Below are 16643 nucleotides of genomic sequence, written 5' to 3' on the forward strand. Positions count from 1 at the left end.
CAGCTGCTAGTCCACCATTATCATCATTAGCTGAAATGTTACTTACTGTACAAGCAGCCTCTAAGTTAACATATTTGTGCTGAACATCAGAATGGGGTGTGTCAGATTGAGTCGTGGCTACCGGACGGGTAATTGATGCCGCTGCAGAGGCATTTGTAGTATTGCTTCTAGGCCATACAAATATATGCCCTTTAGTAAAGTCTGAATAGTCCCTTAATATTTTCTTGTATTTCTGTTGTTGTAGACTAGACTCATAGCTGAGATGTCAGCACACATGTTATCAAGTTTAAGCATATATTCATCGCCAGAATAAATAGATTTTAAGTCACACAAGATCTGTTCTGTTTCACTTGGATTGACATCTCTAAGGGAGTAAAGTGCTCGATTAGGAGTTTAAGGAAGTTAAAACTTGTTCACGGTGATCCCTAATTCTGAAGGGATTGATCTTATCAGTTTTTTTTATCACATCACAGTGATTACAATCATAACCCGATTGCTGTGATATGTACTTTGCTAGATCTGATTTTAAATAATGTATTCTTGTTTGAAAATCGATATTTCTTACAGAAACTTGGTGTGGCATGGGCACCCCCTGCACTAACAGATATGCCAGTTTGGTGTTGGCACAGTGGGAACAGGACCATGTTTTTAATAATAATCCATTTAGCACTTTTATCAAACATTATGTAAAGTTCGTGGATGATATTTGTTTGCTCTGGGCTGGTGGAGTAGATAAACTTTGAGTTTATTACCTACTTAGAAGCTACATCCATGTTTCTGAAGTTTACTGTAAATTATTCCATGACTACCATTGATTTCCTGGATGTTACCATCTACATGAATATACAAGGTAGATTGGAAACCAAGCTGTACAGGAAACCCTGCTGGAGGAACAGTGTCATACACAGATCCAGCATGCACCCCTCCCATATTTTTTCTAACATAGTCAAGGGGCAATCTTTAAGGATATCTCATCTCTGTACGAATGAAGATACAATGGACGAGAGGATGAGTAACTTACATGAGGGTTTCCTCACTAAGGTTACCGGAGGGGACAAGTAGAAAATATGTACTCTGAAGTGACCACTTAGAGACGTAACTGAGGAGCTCCATATTTCTCAGGCGTGCGCAGATATAACCATCCTAGACAACGCATCAATAAGCCCAATGTATTGTTTACATTTTCAAGTAATATACAGCAGTTTTGTGAAGTTATTAGAAGAAATTGGCCTATTCTGACAGCTGACAATTACGTGCGGCAGATTGTAGGTGAATGTCCAGGTTTTGTTTTTAGGAACAATATGAACATTAAGAGGCTATTTTGTTATGGACCTAAATGTCCGACTCTAGAGTTAGTATTAGGTAGGGGTACTTTTCCTTGTGGTACCTGTAAAGCCTGTTCCTCCATTTCCTTAGATATTCAGTTTACTTGTGCAGTGACTGGATGTGTCTTCTCGCCTAGATTTATGGCTACATGCAGGAGTAAGAACTTAGTTTATTTAGCCAACTGCTATGCATGTAAGTGTGTTCACGTGGGAAAAACTACATGACAGTTAAGAGAATGTATTTTAGAACATCTAGGCAATATTCGTAATAGGGTTTTTACGAATGCATTGGCTAGTCATGCAGCTTCAACAGGACATAATGTTTTTCATTTTAGGGTCTTACAACTAGCAGTACTTAATAACAGGAGAGGTAATGGTAATAATGAAGTGGAAATGTTTGAAGCTAAATGGATTATATCTCTACAGGCACATAGGCCTCCAGGCTTAAACTCTGGTATTCCTCTCTGACCAGCCTTAATTAAGAGGTGGTGATTTTTGCTAATTGTTTTATTAATGCAAATTGTTGATTGGTTGCATTCTCTTTTTTCTCCTTTTATATAGAATGTGTTTTGTGATTTTATCATTCTTGTTTTGAATCTGATGAAGCAGTAACTCTGCAAAAGTGCTAATCCTTGGAATAAAAACACCTTTTGTACTCTTTAGACTATTTGTTCCTTGGCTGGCTGTGTTGGTATGCTCACATTTGCATTTTTTCTATTGACAACTTTAGTGTGAGCAACCTTTAGTAGTTGTTATTGTTCCTTTTTTGTTTTTTTTCCTTAATATTTGACAGTGTGGCACTTAAGGTATTTGTGTCTTTCAACCCCCACGGTCTTCTCTAAAATATTGCTGCATGCCCACTCTCTAACTTGAGAGTTGTCTGCATTAGCCAAAGGTGGTGCCGTAGTCTAGCTGGAGCTTATAAAAGCACACTTTGCATAGTGTCTGAGTAGTTGTCTTATCTTGTTTTGCTCTAAGTGTGACAAGGAAGAAAACAGCCCTGAAATGGATAATGCCACCCTAGCACCTTATTTGCCAGAAACTTATCCCTTGTCATTATAGAATAAATATGTGGATTATGACATAGATGATGGTGGTGACAGACCACTTTGTGTGAAACTGTTACATTGGCAAGCGAATAAGATAACTGGTGGGGTATGGAAGACATGCAGGGCTCTGTAAACGGTTATGTTTTCAGTATGTGGTGTAATGACAGCAGAAAAAATTATCATAATGGACCTGGTAAAACATATTCCTGCACAACTGTTACTGGTAAAACAAATTCCTACACAACTGTTACTAGAACTGACGACACAACAGTTAATGATAAACTGCGACAGATGCAGAACTGACTCCCAGTGAAGAAACAGCTGTATTTATGAGCCTAATAGTAATGGATCTTTCCAGAGCTGTGTGAGCACATGTATCAGAAATGCATAAAACTGCTGATTGAAGCATCATCCTGGATTTTTGGGTGTATTGCTCATATCTTGACACAGTTCATGCAATACATGACAGTTTAGCAGAAATTAGTCCATTGGTGTTCCTTTTGATGGGATTTAATCCTATTTGTGTGCAACTAAGGATAGCTGTTGAAGAAGTTGCCATATCAGGTAGCTATAAAAATATTTTTGAAACCCTGTATAGTAAGAAAGCCATGTTCCATAATTCATTCAGAGGAGAGACTGTTCATCCAAGACAGCTCACTACCTCCAACAAAGTTTGTAGGGATTTCCGCTCAGTTGCATCATGCAGTTGTTGTTGTTGTCATTATCTCCTCCCATTCAGTAGTAGTCCACCAATAGGTGCTCACTCTCTTGATCTAAGTGAATCCAGGCACTTGGGGCAGAATGTGCTGCCCCAGGAAGTTGCAGTCTCACAGATTATCTCATACATGCAGCAGCAATATTTTTGTCTCAGTCAAATTCATGTGAAGATCTCATCAGAGAATGCTGAAGATCCAACTTTTCCTAAGTGCAATGTGACAGTTCCATTGCACAGTATGTACTAAACAGATCTGCTCCTTAGAACTATGTCAAAGCATTCTAACTAATGAGTGGCATAATTGGATCACTGTCATGTATCTCCTGGAGTCTTTGCTACATTATTGATTGCATGGCTTCTCTTGTGCTTGCTGGTTGGGGTGGGTTTCTTTACTTATGTCTCTTAGCTTATGCTTCATTTTCCTTTTGAAAGCCAGGAAAGTTTTAAACGTGTCAGCAACCCCTGAGTGTGAGTTATGGGTACTCCATTTTCTACAACATTTTTCTGCTTGGCAACACTTCCTTGCTGGTGGAGGAAATTGTCCATTTCTCAGTAAGCCTTTTGCGGGTCCAGAGAAATTTTATTTCCCAATGAAAAAAGAATACTTTGGAGGTTGTGGTAAACGAGTTTGAATTTCAGACCCACTCTCACTCACTTTCTATACTCTGGGATGAATTTGTTTCTCATAAGCCTGGTAGGAAATGATAAGTCATTAGCAACATACACCCGAGACTCCTCTATCAGAAGCACTTTCCCATGGACCATAAGAGAGACAGAAGCAGCTCTTTCAACTGGAAGATTTGGGATTTAATCATTTTGGGTTACGAGGATTTGTCTTTGCCTCATGTACTCTGTGGACCTTACTGATGAGGATTTTTGATTTTTGCAGTCCAGTCCAAATACTGAGTTCCTTTCTAATGAAGGAGAGACGGTCACTACCTTCAACTCCAGGACAGATGTTAACAAACCTAAGGTTCTCCTCCTAGATATATCTTCAGCTCTGACAGCTTCTCCTTTATTTTGTTCATGAATATATTCATTTCTGTCATTCTAATCACTTGATACTGTTGAATTCTTGGAGATATTCTCTATGGAAATTTCATGACCATTTGGATCTTCCACTTCCTCAAACTGTTTATTTTTGGTGTGGATATAATCAGTTAGTATACCACTAAACTTGAGGATTTCTGCATGTGCTTTATCCAACTTTTGGTTAATTATGTTTAAATCCTCCCCACTTGCTATTTTTCCAATGGTGGCTATGGGGTTGACATGCTAGATTTATTTTTACACTCTTTCTTGGCTTCTTTATATTTTGGTAGTTATCTTTCTGGTGACATTTCAAACAAAAAATGCTGCTGGTGTCTGATCCTAAGTTAAACTGGTCACCTGTCTGATTCTGTCTAACTAATTACAGGAACATTGCAGAGGAAGAGGAATCTTGTGCTACCGAGTCACTGCTATACAAGATGCATATTCCATATTTTATGTACTTGTTTGACCTGGAAAAGTCTGATGCGGATGATTTCTTAGGTACCTAGGAGAACTTTTAAGATGAGCAACCTGCCAGGAATATATCAAAGTACTGTAAACCTTTTGAAGAATAGAATTTCTGTACATATTATTGACAGTGTCCCACAAAATTGTGCAATTTCCCAGCTGTCAAGAACTGTGTTTTATTCATAGCTCAATGAGTAAAATTAAAAAAAAAAAACAAATCAGTCAACAATCAACATTTTAGACAGATTGGACTTCCAAGATGGCTGCACAGTGAGTAACAGCTTAATTCTAGCTCTCCCAGTGTGAAAACAGAATACTTATATTTCTGGGTGAATTTCAGTAAATGGCTAGTAAATGCACTGCCTGGATACCAGGAAAAAAAGAAATACAGAGGACCTGAAAGAAAATATGCTATGAACAGTGAGGAAAAAACAATGATTGGGAAGACTACTGCAGCTGTTGAGCAAAAAGCTCCAGACAAGACTTTCAGTATCCTAGAGGAGATTATAAGACACATTTTTGGCTAGGCTTATATAGGCCCTAGGGCCAATAGCCTAGTACCGACTATTAACTAACTGCACACAGACCTTATTAAAATAAACAAACACTGATGGACTATATCAACTCAAATAACTAAAGGCTGGAAAAAATGGAAGAAACTTTAAACAGATATTCAGATGAGGTAATAAAACTGCAAAAAACAGAGGATGAAATGAAAAAAAGGCTGGCTGAATATGAGACTGCTCAAGAAGAGATTTTTCAAAAAATAATAGAATTAGGGGACAGTGCACATAGGGGAAAACCTGAGATTTTCTGCTGTACTAGAGAAACTGGAAGGAGCAGACTGTATTAAATTTATGAAAGTAAAATAAATAACTGGACTGGTATTCCACGATAGGAGTTAATTGAAAGGGCACATCACTTGTATACACCAAACCTGGCTATGAGAAAGTAACCTAGACCTTTAATAGTAAAGATGCAATCTTACCAGCAGAAGGTATTGAATCTGACAAAGCTGTGGCAGGAGGACAAAGTACTAAAAGTGGGAGACTGCAGAGTATTTTTGGAGAATAACTACTCACCGTACACTAGGTGAAAGAGGAGTAAATTTATTCCACTATTCAGGGAATTTTGAGAAACAAGTGTGAGATTCAAACTGTTGTACCCAGCTACCTTCAAAATATTCTTTCCTGGAGGAGCAAAAGCATTTTTTGTTGCAGTACATGCTAATGAGAAAATACAAATGTTTGTCCAAAAAGTGAGCTGTGAAACAGGAGGAGATTCTGCTTCTTGTTCTTCTAGAACTAGAGATCACAGTGAGATTGCGCCAGTGAAACCTTTTCCAGTGTTTCAATGGTAAATGCTTGCGAGAAAGTAAAAAAAAACATATATGTATGTCTCCCAAATATGAAACAAAATCTAGAAGATTTAGGATTTTGCTTGTAAATGTTTACATAGGTATTTTTATACCCCAATTAGACTCCAGAGAATTTTTCCTCAGGTAGACAGCAAATGTGTGATGGGGAAGAAAGAAGTATTGGGAACATTATCTGGGATTGTAATGAGTTGTCAAACTTTAAAGATTCCCTGCAGACTACTCTGTCAGAGATGCTAGATGAGCAAATTGATGTAAATAGGGAAATGATTTTTATGAACTATGATACAGAATTGGAATTGCCAAGACATAGTAAGGCCTTGCCGAGTCTAATTATGGTGGCTGTGAAAAAAGCAATTACTAGAAAATGGAAATCAAAGTCTAAAACAACTGTACTAGAACTAGTAAATATAGTAACAGAGATAAAACAGCTGGAATTGGAATCTTTAGAAAAGGGCAGGAGCAAATTACATAGAAAAAATGGGAATTACATACTGGGGAGGAATGAGTTTAAAAGAGGGCAGGATTTGAATGTGCTATGTAATGTTTGACAATGATCGGGTACGTTATAAGTGTTGTACAATGCTTGCAACTAAAAGTCTGACCATATGGTTTGTGATGTATATTGCTCGCAACTAAGATTATGTCAGTGTGGTTGCTTTCGTTTATATAAATGTATGATTGCCTATGTCCGAAGTGATAATTTAATAAAGATGTTTCTTGTTTAAAAAAAAATAATTTTACAGCCAATAATGAAGTCAAGGCTTGTATTAATGATAAAGGGTATGAACCAAACTGTACTAATGAAATATTTGTTATTTCTGAGTGCATAGCTAAACCTTTGCTGGTGTACTGATGGAGACATTATAAAATCAGCAAGCAAAGGAGAGTAGTATTGCTGGAATTGAATTCATCCTCAAGTCTTGGTGAGTACCTTCACTGTTTTTACAAAATCTCACCAAGACAACACATAAAGACAAGTGGGTGCACAAGTCACAGGTTAAAAAAATGCCCAATCCTGTTAAGTGCACTGATGCCAAGACTGGAAAAAATTACAGTGTGGAATCCTCAAGACACAGAAACCTTCCTACAATTGGTTTAGGCCAAGCTTAGGGGAGGATGTCCCCTTGTAGAAGGAAGTAGTAGTCCACAAAAAAACTGACAGGCCTAAAAAGCCAGATGACAGAGTAGACTATTGAGGATAAGAAATAAATTGGGTATTGTTACTATTATGCAAGAAACCCAGAATTTCTGGATGGAAAATGTACAAAAAGATTAAGAGAGAAATTAAAGGGAAGAAAAATACTTGAACAAGCATAACTGTCAAAAGCCTCAAATGCAGATGTTTGTTGATTAATACAACAGATTCATGAAAAACATTATATAGACCAAAAACTGTTGGGCCATTTAGAAAAAGAAATGACTAAGGAATACAAAAATATAAACAACAAAATCTAGAGGTTTTGAGAGGTATAAAAAAGAAACATGGACATGGGAAAGAAAGAATAATCTGATGTGGTGCAATATTTATGCTAAGGAGAAAGCCAAATTAATCACTAGAAAAAAGTAGCTCCAAAGATATTTGAAGATAAATACAGGTAAAGTCGCCCAGACATGGAAAATTTCACAGTACAAGAAGTAAGATCACAAAGGGGGCATGAAGTAGAAGATTAGTAAAGTAGAAGTTAAACAGAAGCTGAAGTTAAGGAATACCTGCTGAGTGAAGGGTTTAGTGTAGAATGTCTAACACAGGTTATGTCTGCATCATGGAGCAATGAGGAAGGAGAAATGGGAGGAGTGGGAGACCTCTGAAGATGAAATATGGGCATGAAAAAGAAAAATACATGTAATATGGTTCAATATTTATACAAAGGAGAAAGCAAAACTACCCAATACAAAAAAGCAGCACCAAAGATATTTCAAGAGAAATATTTGCAAAGACATCCAGGTATGGAAAATTTTACAATACAAAAAACAAGAAAGCAAAAGGGACAGGTAGAAAAGAGGAGTAGTAATAGAGTGAAGTTATGGATTACCTACAAAGTGAAGGATTTGGTGTAGAAAATCTGACTGTGGTAAGATTACAGCATGACAGAACATTGACTCCGTAGAAACTGGTGGAGCAAGAATTATCAGATCAGTTGCCTTATAAAGATATTTTGGAGCCTTCAGCATGAAACCAGTACAAATGTTACAAATGGTACAAATTCTAGATCCTATCTGCTTTCATCTGGGATAATTCCACCCACCACCATTCTACTACCTACATTTTAATAGCACCTATTAGCTTTCATCTGGCATTCTCCCATCCCCTTCCAGTACCTTTACCTCACCACTCTATCTTCTGGTGTTGCATCACCAGGTAAAACAGTTCCTTAACTCACTAGCTGAATCACAGATAATGATATACTCCTCTTTACTGCCCCTCTTGTTCACACCATACCTCCTTACCTTGTATGAAAACCAGTTTCTCACGGGATTTCAGTTCCCAAAAGGCCATACTATCACCCCAGCTGTAAATCCTTCCACCTTCAACCATACTTACAGTACCAGATCCTATCCAACATCTTGTTCCGTCTATCAACATCTCAACCCCAGGCACATTAGCTCTAGATACAAACACTACCACAAACTAGTAAACAAATTCCTGAAGTTCATCACCAAGTATAGACTCAGCCTAATACTTTGTGGTGATATTCACCCCAACCCTGGCCCACTCACTTCAGATACACATACCCCCTCTACTTGTAATCTAAGCTACAAACCTACAATTAATAGGCCAACTAACTCTCTCCTAGTCTGTCATCTCAATATTAGAAGCATTAATAACAAGGTACATGAATTGCATGCACTTCTGGATGTCCACTCCCCTGAGATTCTCTGTTTATCTGAAACCTGGTTAAAAGATAACACTAAAGACAATGAAGTGTTACCACCTGGGTACAACATACACAGGCTGGATTGTGCTTCGTGGAAGGGGGTGGGGTGGGGTAGCTGTACTCTATAAATCTGAGTTGAATGTCACCATAGATGTAATACAACCTCCTCAGATTAATAACTCAGAGATTCTTGCCACCAAATTGCAACTTAATAAAATAAATGCATTAATATCATCTGTATGTACATTCCCCAGGTAACAATATATCTACATTTGAAGATATCCTGCACTGGCTATCATGTCACTACCCCCAAGAAACCCTACTACTTGGAGACTTTAACATAGACTGGGGCACCTGTTCCTCAGAATCCCCAACCACCCATATTAACCTGCATGCATTTACACAAATCATATCCACCCCTACCAGGATAGGTAAACCCAACCAAAAAGAAAGTATACTTGACTGGGTACTCATAAACAGTCACCCCCAATTGTACACCTCTGGTACCCTCCTTAATGGCCTAAGCGATCACCTTCTCACATATGTAATTAAGCACAAAACCATTAATTCCCAACAACCCTTACTCAGAAAGGTTAGAAACAATAAAAACTTTGACCCTGCCAAATTCCAACAAGAACTAAACTCGTGTAATTGGTCTATTCTAAAACACCTCCCCTTAGAGGAAGCAGTAGCATACTTTAACAACAAATTCCTTGAGATCCTTGATTTGCATGCACCTGTTCATTCAAAGAGAACCAAGGCAAAAACTGCACCATAGTTTTCTATAGAGTCTAAACTCAAAATTACCCTTAGAAACAAAGCATGAGCTTTATGGCGGTCTTCTAAAGACCCTCAAGATCACATTAAATACAGGCAATCCAGGAACGAAACCAAAAAATCAATTTTACAAGACAAAAAACAATACTACTGTAATTTACAGACAATAAATCAAAATAACCCTCAGAAGTTTTGGGCAGGTTTAAATAATCTACTACATCCTGGACAAACTTCAACCCCAATCCCTGCTGCTACTATTGATAAAACCCCTGAAGATGTTTCTGATAGTTTTAACCAATGCTTTACTGAGACAATTCAAGCCCTAGCTAGCCAACTACCTCCTAGCTCCCCTGGTCCTGAAAGTAGCACCCCTAGAAACCTACTCGTTTAGCTTCCAACCAGTCGCCACTTCACTTATCCGCACCTTGATCAAAAATTAAAACCCACTACACTTTCTGCTGATCAACTCCCTGCCGAGTACCTACAAAAATCAGCTGATTCTATTGCTTACCCCGTCTCAATACTAATCAATCGAACCATAGTAGAAGCTAAAATTCCCACCATCTGGAAAATATCCTATGTAATCCCACTTCACAAAGGAGGCAGCTCTACTGAATTCTCCAATTATAGGCCAATAGCTATACTCTCTCCACTTGCAAAGATTATGGAAAAATGTATTCATAGACAACTCATGCACCACCTAATCCGAAATCGCCATATGGCAGACACTCAGCATGGCTTCCGTCTTCATCACAGCACTATTTCAGCCCTCCTAGCCTTTACTAACACCATAAACCATAATCGCAACAATAATTATATATCCTCAGCCCTCTTTTTGGATCTTTCCAAGGCATTCAATATGGTTGATCACCAACTTTTAATCCACACCCTGCAAACATTCTGTCTAGATACTGGAGCCCTCCAGTGGTTTCAATCCTACCTGAATGGTCGACAGCAGGCTGTCCTCTGGCAGAACAAACTCTCTAACCTTCTACCTAACACCCTTGGAGTACCACAAGGCTCTATACTAGGCCTCTTGCTGTTCTCCATCTTCATTAACGACCTTTATACTGTCATCCCAAAAGTCAGCTGTATCCAATATGCTGATGATGCTACTCTGATTTGCTCAGACACATCTCCAGTAGAGTTATGGTCAGCTACCCAGACCACCTTTAATACAATAGAAAACTGGCTTTCTGAACATCGTCTGATCCTAAATCCCAAAAAAACTAAAATGCTGTTATTTTCACCAACACGTAGGTCTACCGCTTTCACCTTTACCATAAAATCAAATGATGGCACAATAATCTCCCCTGACCCATCTACAAAACTATTAGGTGTCATCATAGACAATAATCTAAAATTTGATCTACATGTTAACCAAACTATCAAAACCATCAATAAAAAACTAGGGTCACTTTACAGAATAAAAGCCTTCCTAACCCCTCCAGCTAAAATTGCCATAGCTCGCTCTCACCTTCTTTCAACCCTTCTGTATGCATCCCCTCTACTCTCGAATTTAAACAAGACTGTCCTTAACAAACTCTCAATTTGCTGCAACCACATTGCCAGGTTTGCCACTGGGCTGCCTTTTAGGACACATCATTGCATCAGTCTAAATCAGCTTGGGTGGCTTGAACTACCCAGCCTAATCCAGTATAACCAACTGATTATGGCCTATAAAATCCTCTATAATCCGGACAATACTCCTTCACTTAAAAATATTATCACCCCCTATAATAATCCTAGACCGGTTTGATCCTCTAACAAACTACTAATTCAGACTAGCAAAATTAATAACACAGCTGGTGATTCTCTCTTTGCAAACTCTGTAGGTAGACCCTGGAACTCTCTTCCAGCTGATATTACCTTACATTCTACCTTAGGTCAATTTAAAACTACACTCAAACAACATTTGTCACTTAACTGGCTATGTCAATGTATCAAGTCTGGCTAACTCTCTCTAGAATGTGTAAAAATCTGTTAACCAGTTTACTGTGTAATTTAATTTAATCCTGACTTGTGCTCAGGGTTAACTGTAACCTGTGGAACTTGTTTAACTTGCTTACTTATGTAATCTCTGTAAATAGTTTGTTTGTAATATGTAATGCTTGGATTATGTAATGCTGTATCTGCTTACCCTTGGAGCTTTTCTCCCCGGGCCTCCGCTGAAAATGGACATGCATCCAGTCGGACTATCCCAGTCAACAAATGTAAAATAAATAAATAAATGTTCAGCTGGAGTTGCACAGCAAGGGAAGGAACAGAAAATGGTGGCGACTATGACGCAGTCAACGTTGTGGAGTGGTAGGTCAGGGAGTGCCCATATGAACGAGCAATGAATGACAGAAGAAATGCTCTGGAACGTTTTGTAGAATGCCCACATTAAATGGAGAACAAAGAGTGTGCCCTTGGTTTATTAGAAAATGCTTGATTTAATAGAGATGGATAGATATATTAATATAAGTGAACGAAATAGATTACAGGAAGTTCATAAGTCCCAAAATGTTAAGAAGTTTGATAAAGCAAATGAACAGAGTAATCAAGACTGTTCATAGCAATTCATGCAATATAACAGAAATAAATAGGATATAGTACTGTGCAGTTAAATTAATAACAGATAAGCCTTGCCATAATACAGAACCGTAAAAGAAAGGAAGTGAAGACATCAAATATCATCACGGACGTATCAACTAGAGAAAACTATAAATCAAGAAGTGTCACTGTGAGAAGGGTACAGAACAGGGTACAGATCGACAAAAATACTTAGAAAGGTGGAAGTGTAAAAGCAATGTACTAGGATCTGTCATGCACTATTGCAAATAATAAACTAAAGATAGCACAGGCAGAAAAACTTATGTAAAGGAAAAGTACAAAATAAGCAATTGATGACCAAAAAAGTTTTATAGAGAACTGGAAAAACAAGGCAAAAAGAATAGAAACACCACCAAAAAAAGAAGGAATTGAAACGTTTTAGAGAAATATCTATGAAGATCCTGTGGAACATAACAAAGATGATGAAGGGATAGAAGAAGTAATAGAAACAGAAGTTCAAATTTACAAGATATGAAATAGGATGAAGTAACAGCCAGAGAAATTGAAACAAAATTAAGAAAAGCTCCTTAATGGAAAATCCCAGGCCTAGATGCAGTACCTATTTTCTGGTTAAAGGTATTAACTTCTTTTCATGAAGATTTAGCCCTAAGTAAGAACTATTTATAGACACACCCCTGTCAGACACCAACCTGGTTAACAACAGGAAAAATGATAATCCTCCTTAAGAGTGAACCTGCAAGATGTACTAAAAACTATAGACCAATAACTTACTTTCTGATGATGTATTAACTGTATAATGGAATTGATGCTGACAGAGGTTTTAGTCATTTAGAAGAAAAATCATGGCAGTAGAAGAAAAGGGTAACAAAAGAAAGTCATATGGAACAATGAATGATTTGTTGTTAAATAAAGTCGTAGTGTAGAACTGTAAAAAGGGGAAGAATCTAAGCATGGCATGGACAGATTACAAAAAACATTTGACAGCATCCCACATTCATGGATAAATGAGTGCTTACAAATGTATAAGATATACCCTACACTGACTGGTTATATTACAGTGACCATGAAACAGTAGCAAACCATAATAAATGACAGGTTATTATTCCCAAGGATAAAATTTCAAAAGGGTATATTCTAGAGTGACTCTTTGTCACCATTGCTCTTTTGTCTTGCCTGTAACCCATTAAGCTGCCTACTTAACAGATCAGGTCATGGTTACAGTTTGGCTCCCAGACAACAACAAAGTGTAAAGGCATTGTCTTTTTGTAGATTATTTAAAACTTTATAGTTCATCAGACGAGGAACTGAAAGCACAACTGCAAGTGGTCAAAATTTTCTTAGATTATATAAGAATGTCATTTGGTATTGATAAATTTGTAAAAGCAACCTTTAAAGTAGGAAAGCTGCAGCAACAAGAGAATATCAATCTGGGACAGGAATTTGATATAAAGGAACTTGAGCAGGAGGGAGTGTATAAATATTTGGTTATTTATGAAGGATCAACAGTAAAACATGAGCAAATGCAAATAAAACATAATAAGGAATACATTAGAAGACTAAAATTAATAAGGAATACAGCCCAGGCATCTAGGAATAAAGCCCAAGCTATACACCAGTTTGCTTTTTTTGTTCTGACTTGCAGTTTAAGGGTGATTGACTAGCCCCAAAAGGTACTGGATCTGTTGCACAAGAAAAATGCTTCACACTTATCAAATGATTTATAAAAGTTAGTGTATACCAATATTATATTTTTCAAATTCTGAAGGAGATATGGGCCTCATCGAACTGATTACATGTAGAGGTCTGCAATCATAGGACTGCATACATATCTGCTGACCTCATAAGATCCAAGCATAGTGAAAGTTTTAAAACATGAGGGGAATAAGTCTAAAATAACTTCCCTACTTAGTTTAGCAGAAGCATAGCAACATCAAGCAGTACTGGAAATCAAACAAGAAGTAGACAAAAATCAGGCAGCAACAGAATGTGTGAAAAAATAAAAGAAAAAATATAAGACGAAGGATCAGATGAGTAGGCAAAAAATGTAGAAAAGACATAAATATAGTTGCAAATACAAAAAACTCTTGGAACAAGCTCATTTAATCAGGATGTGATACAGGAATAGTTAAGGAGAGGTGAATTTAAACCAAAAGACAAAAAGCTAATATTGGTGGCCCAGGATAGTGGACTACGTACTTGTTGGTTTACAAAGTCCATTGAAAATGTTAGAGAAACAGAAAAATGCAGGCTTTGTAAAACGGAATGGAAAGTATCACACATCTTGTTGCTGAGCGCACTAATGGCAGAGGGCCTGCATACTGAAAGCCATAACAATGTGGCAAGACTGTTGAACTGGGAATGGTGCAAACATTGTAATAATGAGGAAAATGAGAAGGGAACATGATCTGCAAAGCATGATAGAAAATGATAATGTTTGTATCACATGGGATTACCCATTACCAACAATTCAAAATAAAAAAAACATACATGAAAACCAGATATAGTAGTCCATGAATAGAAAACCAATGTAGCATTGATCACTGAAATTGCTACACTCAATGGTTACAGTGTGTTATGTGCAGAGGGAGAGAGAGACAAAGTCATAAAATACTAGGATTTGCAGGCAGAAATTAGGGCAATGTGGAAGAAGGATATGCAGACAGTTCCAGCAGTAACAGGTGAATGGGTCATAAAAAATAATTTACAGTCCTATTTAGATATGTTACCAGTACATGTAACTCCATCTGAATTGCCGAAGGAGACAATTCTGAGCACATTGTGGGTGCTGCGGAGAGCACATTTGGCTAACATCAGTGATTGAAACAGTAGTAATTTCTTGAACTTTAATCATACTTTGATTTAGGAATGGAGTCCATTCCCATCATGGTATTAGAAAACAGACTTGGAGAAATTCAGCAGAGTGCACTAATTAAAAGATTATGACAGTGATAAAGTAAGCAGAACTTTTTATGAACAAAAACTGGTAAAAGCTGAAGGTTCTTTACAACATATGTAAAGGTATCCCAAACAAAACAAGAACCAGGCCGCCCGGAGCTGTCAGTTCTGAAGATGTCAAGACATGACGAAAACGCTTAACTGTGGAGAGTTTTTATTTTTTTATTTTTCAGAAAGGTTTTATTGTGTTGCTACTGCAGTGTTTGTTTTATTGGTTTTATTAAACGTGATTTGGAAGAGAGCTTTGGTCGCCCTGGTTCTTGTTTTGTTTGGGATATTTTTATTTTGGAAGATCCAGTTTCAGTACTCATTTCATTGTTTAGGTTTATAGAACATATGTAAAGGGTTAAAAATGGTTTCTGAAAAAAAATGAAAAGAAATAATGTGTCAATCAAATTTTACAATTAGGTAGATTTCAAGCAAAAAAAAAATCTAACTTAATTGTCCCCCCAACACAAAGACACACTCCTGTAATTCTTGATTTTTTTGGTTACAGCCGGGCATGCAAAGTTCATGGTGAAACACTGAAAAAAACTGAGTTTCCATCATTTTGGCCAGCAATGCATATTTACAAATGATCAAAAAATTACAGTCTCTGAATATACTTTAAAACTAACACCACCTACCAACTTACTAGGGCCTTTGGAAGTTGGCTTGTCAGAAATACAGTATCCTAGAACATAAGATGATATTGTGTAGGATGAGAGCTAAATTTCAGACTGTTTAACCATTGCATAAGGTTAAAATTTCTAAAGATTATTATAATGCAAATAATGTGACTGCTGCCATCAGTAAGGATTTGCAGCATGCTTACTTGCCTCTATATTTAGATTGCAATGATTAGGAGAAAAAATTTAAATTTCATAACAGTACACCTACATTTATTGTGAACCATAATCTTGTCTGTATTTTGGGTTTGCCACCAGGAGTACCACAAATACACTATTGAGACATTAACGGCGGGTTCTACGTGATATATTTATGTACAGACATTACTCTAATCCACAGAGTTGGGGATACATATGTACATTTAATTTGACAAAAAATGAGGGTAAAAGCAATTCATTCATAAAAATCCATTATAATAAGCCTGATTATATACATATCACAAAACATTTTAACAGAGTGACTATAATGGTAAAGAATGATCAAGACTGAAGCATGTTACCCATGTTTGGTAAGATGATTTTAAACCTTCATTAAAGGGTCTTTTTGCAATGGATACGATATCAAGACATTTTTCATAGAGACCATAACATATACACAGTCAGTTATAAAGCACAATGCAGCCAATAGCCTTCTGGGGCTTCAAGGTGTACCACTCATGTATAGTGCTAGAATAGAAGGCATATTTATAACACTATTTAGGTGAAAAAACATGCCTTTTATAGAAAGGATTTCAGACAGCAAGACCCCACATTAAAGTGTCTGCTAAAAACATTATAACACGTGGTTGGGAATGTTTTCAGCTCCCTTACAAAACATCAACACCACTACAGCAACAAGAAGGGT

General features: G+C 37.2%; 1 protein-coding gene across 2 annotated transcripts in view; it reads left to right on the forward strand.

Moving 5' to 3' along the window:
* Positions 1-16643, forward strand: part of TPK1 (thiamin pyrophosphokinase 1) — a 1612014-nt gene that overhangs the window by 490922 nt on the left and 1104449 nt on the right. The gene's annotated exons all lie outside the window — the stretch shown is intronic.

Source organism: Protopterus annectens, chromosome 3.part0 (assembly GCF_019279795.1).
Source record: "Protopterus annectens isolate FY-2018-M chromosome 3.part0, PAN1.0, whole genome shotgun sequence".
Lineage (NCBI taxonomy): Eukaryota > Metazoa > Chordata > Ceratodontiformes > Protopteridae > Protopterus > Protopterus annectens.